General features: G+C 35.3%; 1 pseudogene; it reads right to left on the reverse strand.

Moving 5' to 3' along the window:
- Positions 1-2,670: 2,670 nt before the first annotated feature.
- Positions 2,671-3,804, reverse strand: LOC118736308 (annotated as a pseudogene).
- Between the last annotated feature and the right edge of the window lie 3,677 nt (positions 3,805-7,481).

Raw genomic sequence — 7,481 nt, forward strand, 5'->3', positions numbered from 1 at the left:
CAGTTTTATCACAGTTTTGAAGAGTATTTAAAAACAAAAGTAAGCACGAACGCTTTTGACCACGAAGCCGAGAAAATAATTCGAGAAAATGGTCGCTATTTTATTATCACTTTAATAAAGGAAATACGCCAACGCCTCCCTACAAATATTGCCAAACTAAAAAAAAATGACTTTTTTCGGTTGGAAATGCATTAAGAGTAATTAAACCAAAAGTATTTGTTCAACTACAGCAACAAAAACACAAATATAATGCCGACAAAAAAACATCCATAGAGATGCAATGGCAACGGTTAACGTTACATACCTGGAGTAATTTAGACTCAACTGTAAAATTTTGGGCCGAAGTTTATCAATTTCGAAATGCCCTAGGAGAAAACCCTTTTGCTGACCTTTGCAACCTAGTTTTCTTGTTTTCCCTAAAAGTAATGCAGAAGTAGAGCGAATATTTAGTTCAATGAATATAATAAAAACTAAGCAAAGAAATCCAATGTGCGTTAAAACGTTAAACGCTATTTTATATATAAGATACGGTTTAAAACGTGAAGAAAAATGCTGCCATAATTTTACTGTAGATGACGATCTCTTAAAATTAATGAATTCAGGTGATATATACAATAGTGATTCATTTGATGATGAGGAATATACACTCGATATAAGTTAATGGTGTTAACTAGTCTTTCGTTTCTTGCGATTTATTTAAATAAAGCATGTGGATTTTCACTAAAACATTTTAGCCGTTTTTTGCCAGAGTCTATGTGAAATTTCACTAAAACATTTTAGCCGTTTTTTTTTGCCAATCTAGCCGGTCGGCCCAAAAAGTTCTGGCAACACTGTCTCCCACTAAGAGTCGAGTATACTTGTGGGCCGCGGCGACTATGCGCCACAAATCAATAAAAAGCAATGTAGCCCATTGCAGCGTTAAGTTTGCCGACACCTCGCACAGTGGAAAAGTTAGAAGCAGTCGGCGTAGAACCTCCATTTTCCATATTGGTATTTCCAAACTGGCATTATGTGACGCTCCTATGACAAAATTTAAAAAAAAAAAAAATAATTGACAAAATAAAAATTTTAAAAAGGTTTTTCAATATCTGCTTGACAATTAAATGACCCCTTATTCACTAAAAAAATTACAACTGTTGGTAGTAGCGATTTAAAGATATTAGTTAACTTACGCGCTGGCGTGACGTTACAAAAAACAGAACTGGATTTGGACTTCGATTACAAAGTTGCAAAACTTTGCAAATTGGGGCAAGTCTATTTGTATAAAAGCTTTTCTATTAATATTGGAATTGTTTAAGGGTAATTTTCCTAGTTTTGAATGTAAAAATCTTTTCTGCTTTATGCTAAATTATCTGACTTGACGTTAACTGGCGTTACGTTGCTTAAATTTCCATTGAAATTGTTCTTAAAAGAATTTTTAACGGGATGAAAACATGCATTTTAGGTCGAACGTACTTTTTGTTTTGACATCAGCGCCACCAGCGGTTTAATTTTTTGGAAAATATCTGTCCTACTACGTTTCAACTAAATGTGAAACAAATCAGAGCATAAATACGGGTTTTTAAAATACCTCGACCCTTAAAAAGGGGGCCAATGAACATAATCCGAAATTTTACCCATACTAATAATATTATAACTAAAATCCGAAAATTGGGAGTAATCGGTTTATTTTAACACATACCTCCCATGCAAACTTAACCCCAAAAACGTCTTAAACTACAACAAATGCCATCATTACTAGATGAGGTTACGTTAAAAGTCGCAAATGTGAGTAATTTTTTTTTTCAGAGATCGATAGGGAATATTCCGGTATTCCATTTTTTTTATAGTAAAAAGGCGTAGAAAGATGGATTTCCTTTATAAGTTTTTGTCCATAACAAGTGTCAAAGTTAGTATTTATAAAGTGGCATTTTTGTCTGCTAATACATATTTATTAAAATATTTGCTCGATTACCTTATTTTTTCAATTTAGTGTACGAAATGCTATGTTTTCATATGAACCTACAGCAAAAGCAATAAAAACAAAAGTTATAAGAAAAATACATTGCTTAAGTAAACTAAAATCTCAATCAGTTTTAGTTGAATAAAATTCTTCTGACTGGTGTTGCTTTTATTTTGCACATAATTCAAATACCACTTTCTTAAGCGAAGATCACACGATTTGTACATTTTTACCGTCACCGAGTGGTGTTGTTTAGAAATTTGAGTTCAGCTCAATGAAAGAATTTCCGAACAACACCACTCTGTACCTGCCAAAATGTACAAATCTGTGCAAATGTACAAATCGTGATCCCTGCTTTAATCTAAAGCATTCAAATATAAAAAAATGAATATTCCAAAAGTTGTATTTTTTCCGGCAAAATGCCACTGTGCGCCGGTTGGCTAAGGCGAAAGGGAGAAGAAGAGTTCGGGATTATGTTACAGACTTCATCGAATACTCAGTGCTGCAGACTGCGTGGGTGGACGCTCGCCTACTTAGGCGATGATAAAGAAGTATAGAAAATTCGTTGAGATTTGGTTTTTCCATATATCCTTATATTTTTGGCTTTCTTCATTTTAACTTTTTTATCTTTGTCTTGGTTGTGGCGAGACGCTCAACGCAAGAATTGAGCTTGTGCATGGATATTAAATATTAGCGGGTGCTTTAAACAATGAATTACGGGAATAAAATTCAGTTTACAGGAACAATGGGATTTTTATGCTGTTTTATTTTTAACACACTTAAATACATACATATACAATACATACATACGTACGTATGTTAAATGCATATAAACGCTACAGAACATAATAATTTTTGCAGCTATTTGGTTGTCTTCCGCAACCTAAAATTTAGTCCCTTCATTTGGCCAGCTATAATCCACCATCAACTTTTAAATGCTATATGTAACCAATGGCGTTGTCATTTCGTCAAATTGTTACTTCAACCACTTTCGATTTGACATAATTTTGCCACGCTCTCTCACACGCAGCCACCTGGGCTTCAACCTCAGCCTGCAATTTTCCGATTTGATACTTGTCCAGTTCCAATTTCATCACCATATCTATACTCCATACTGCGCTTTCCGCCATTAACACCGCCAGGCGGTTCCTTAAGCTTATCCGCTAATTTTAAAAATTTTCGCAAATATTCGAATTTGTTGGCGGGGTTGGTGGTGGTGGTGTTCGAGTTGAGTGCCTCGGAAGCTGCGGAAGCATCCAGAATATTAATGTAGTGATTGATCATTTTCACCTTCGACGACACAAAATCACTGCGTCCTACAACTGGCCATATCTCCTCATTTAGCTTGGTCAATGCCTCTACGATTTCCTTCAATTTCTGTTCAGTTGGGTCGATGAGATTCTGTTCCTGCAACCAAAGGTCATTCATTGGCTCGAGGAGCGGCCCAGCCGTGGTTGTGGCTAAAGCCAACTCATTGGGGCGTGCTGTAAGTTCTTCTTCTATCGGCTCATCAGGATGGAGGTTATTTTTCACGGTAACACGATTATTTTCAAATATTAAAGTTTTATTAATAACACCTTCATCCTCAGAGGAATCGCCAGATTTTACATGAAAATCCAATGCAAAGCGGAAGAGCACATTGGCATGCGCAGGCTATTTAATAAAGCAAACAAGAGATTTGCATTGTTAATGTTGTTGTTTTTTTTCTCATGCACTCGAGCACTTTGTAAACAGTTTTTCCTTTTTAATTACCTTTGATTCTTTGACGATTGTAGTGGTAAGGGCTAACAATAATAATCGCATCCGCAATTGCATTGCGATGCTGTAATCCAGTGTTTCGAAGACAAACTAATTGAATATTAAAAAAAAAAAATGAATTTTTGAGGCTAACTGGCGTCATTTTTCGCTCTCAACAAATACTGTGACAACAGCCAGATTATCGCTTAACGGTGCTCATAATTATAGAAAGATCAGGCGAAGTTCAGAAGAGATTAAAGCAACTTTCGATTCTGACGTCTGTAAATGTTCATACATATGTACATACATACATACATAAATATATAGTGCGTGTGTATTTATGTATGTATGTGAGTCAAACTGCCAACTAAGGACTAACATGATAAGGGCTAATTAAAATTTGCCTCTAATTTTTTGTTTCAGCCGGCTCAAGTCTTCGATACCTCCCTTCGGGCAATAGAGAGTTTCATATAAACAAATGTATGTACATATATGTACATATGTAGTTGATCAAATTGGGGTACTCCTTTGAGGCTTTTTATGCATATACATGAGACCTCGTCAAAAAAATAAAAATCCTTCTCTTTTGAGGTCAATACAATTTTTTAGGATTAATCAAAATGTTTTTGTTATTTTATGGCCTTATAACAATTATATTCAACAATTTTTATTGAGCTCGAATATAATTAATCAATATGTTCAAAACTGTATGAAACATTGAATGTGCGTCATTTTAGTGTTGTACAGACCGAGATTCTTTGAATTCCTAATTGTTCTTTTGTAATTACTAGATTTGACCCAAAGTGGGCAACCGATTGAGAAAATATATAGTTTCGAAGTTTAAAGAATCTCAGCCTGCATAATACTTAAATGGAATGTAATCATTTAATACATACGTTTATAAGTAGTTCTCAAACTTGTTTTCATATTTTTATTTTAAAACCGAAACTAAATTTGAGGAACGAAACCAAAACCGAAACACTTTGCAAAATCGAAACCGGAACGTTATTTTGATTCGCTATTTGATATTTTTCTGAAAAAGGAATTCATTAAATACATTTGGTATTTGAACTAATAAAGGGACACCTCATTAATAAGTTCAGGTAGTATAAAGTGACTTTAAGGAATAAGCTCATCAGCGTTTGGTTAAAAGAAAGTTAATTAAAACCGGATAAAAATCAAGACCTGTAGACCGTTTTGTCCACGATCACCTTAATTTTCCCCACTGTATGCCGCCACCAACTGGCAGATGGCTCCAATGAGAAACCTTTTCATGGCAGTTATAAACTCTGAGGTTAGCTATTGCATCCCGAAGAGCAAGCGATACATTCATAAAAGAGTCCTGGTTAACACAAAATCCGCCATCAAGTAACTGGGTATCATATTAGATGCAAGGCTATGTTTCAATGAACACCTTGAATACGTTTGCGAAAGAGCTGCAAAAACATGCGGAGCTTTATCAAGAATAATGTTCAATGCATTATACCAAACAGAACGAAGGCAAATTTTATCCGGACACTAAGTCTTACAGACGTGGTCTGGCATCTATATACATACAGAATTCGCGCCCCAAGGGTTTGCTCTACATTTCGTCCAGTATCCGAAGACACAGCCTTTGTTGTCGATACATTCGCAAAGTGGCAAACGCGAAGAGACGCAAGTGGAAATAAATGGACGTTGGACGCACCGTTTTATACCAACACTCGAATCATGGATAAACCGTTCCCATAATGAGGTAAATTTTCAAATAACCCAGTCGCTTACAAGTTATGGATGCTTTAAGGCTAACCTCACACGCTATCTGAACGATCTGGAAGACACTGACACATGTGTTACCTGCGCTGGAAGCGATACCGACGGCGAAAACGTATTCTACTAGTGCTGTGGATTCGCCAGAGAACGGAATAATTTGCCAGATATCTTTAAAGCAGACCTAAAACCTAAAAATATTGTTGCAAATATTCCTCAATCCCCAGGAAAGTTAAATGCAGTTTCCAACGTAGCAGCAGGATTCATGCACAAACTCAGAAGAGTTGAAAAAAGACAGAAGAGGAATCTTGGTGAGTTAACTCAGTATCTTGGCCTATCCTGACCCATATAATCGATACGGTGGTAGCATGAAATGACTAATAAGCTGAAAATGCTAGAACGTTCTTGTGAGATTCGTGCGTGCTCAAACTGCCTCCCGATGAAATACTTGACGGTAGTTCCGGGCGGAAGTGTATGTACTACTTATGTATGTATGTACATATATACTTTTCCTTATGTATTTACATGCAATAAATATGCAGCCATATCCCTGCTTCATTCAATTGCATTCGGTGCAATGAATTCTCCCTGTTATGAAAGCGTCTGCAACTTTGCGCGGGCACACCGTTAATGGTGGGTGGGTTGGCTGTCTGGTCGTTGAACTGTAGACCCAACATAATACATACATAAACACGAACGGGTTTAATACACAGAATATACATACATACGTTGTCCTTTGTTTACCAAGTTCATTTACATACATATCTTTCTGTTGGCGGCGGTAAATTTATAGACTAATCTTTAAACTCGAATGTTGAACAAAAACAAAAATGGTGTGTTTAAACCTTAAAGTTCTTTTCTTTGCTTTTTTTTTGTACCTTATGCTTTGTATATATGCACATTGTACATACATATATGTATGTATGTATTTTGAAAGAGTCAGCATTCATATGTATGTATGTATGTACACATCAATGCAAATAGGGCCGATCAACAATATGTATGTATGTAGGTGTGTACATATAACACTTTTTCGGAAATACGTTTTGACGTAGAATACGTCTTACCTTAAGGTATGGGGGCTATGTTCAAATGTTGTAGTTGTAATTTTTAGAGCTTCACAAAAACGCTTACTGCACGAGAACTAATAAAGCGATTTCAAAGAAAAGTGTGGCGTTTCAAAGATAAAATTCCAAACCTGTCGACAGATTCATTTTTGTAAATAACCAATTCGGTTTCTGTCGTAAAAAACCACGGTAAACATTGCCTTATTTTGGGGTCAATTTTGAGCCTTTAAAGTGCTCTAGCAACTTATTGTTGGCATATATAACTTTCATTTTCGGGATATAGGTTCTTTGGAGCAGTAGAAATATTATCGGGTACAAATTTTATATAAATTTAACAAATAATATTGAGCATTTTAAGGCAAAAAATTGTTGAAAAAATTTGCAAATTTTTTTCATTACCAAAATGCTCGAAAACCGCTCGAATGATTTTGTTTTTGTTTTCTTTAATCAAAAATTCAAGAGTTTTCCTTTCGTTTGGTATATGGGAAGTATTGGTTGATATCTTCTATATATGTTTATTTTATTCAAATATATGGGCATAAATGATTTTCCATACAAAATCACCTCGTCATCATTTTGCAAACACGTGCATATGTTGGAAGTGTGGGAAGGAGACAAAAAGTATGTATGCGTATGTAATGCGGCTTTTGATAAACAGAGGCGCGCTATTTATAACCTAATCGCAGCGTGTGTACATATGTAAATACATACATACGTACATATGTTGTTTGCAGTTAATGTGGATCTGTTTCTATTTTTAGTAATCTATGTATGTCTATACATACATATGTACATACATATTATATATGTACAATGTATTTCATGAATTTCACTTCAGTCTGCTTTCAGTTTTCATGAGAGTAACACTGCGCTTCGCCGTTGAATATTTTTATTCGTAATTTTAGCGCGTTGTTGCCACCTATATACTATGTAACAATGCCCAAAATGGCTGCGTATGAGTGCCAATTATAGTTTTTGGTTTTAAG

This window comes from Rhagoletis pomonella, unplaced genomic scaffold (genome assembly GCF_013731165.1).
Source record: "Rhagoletis pomonella isolate Grant_MI unplaced genomic scaffold, Rhpom_1.0 Rhpom_scaffold_00001, whole genome shotgun sequence".
Classification (NCBI taxonomy): Eukaryota; Metazoa; Arthropoda; class Insecta; order Diptera; family Tephritidae; genus Rhagoletis; species Rhagoletis pomonella.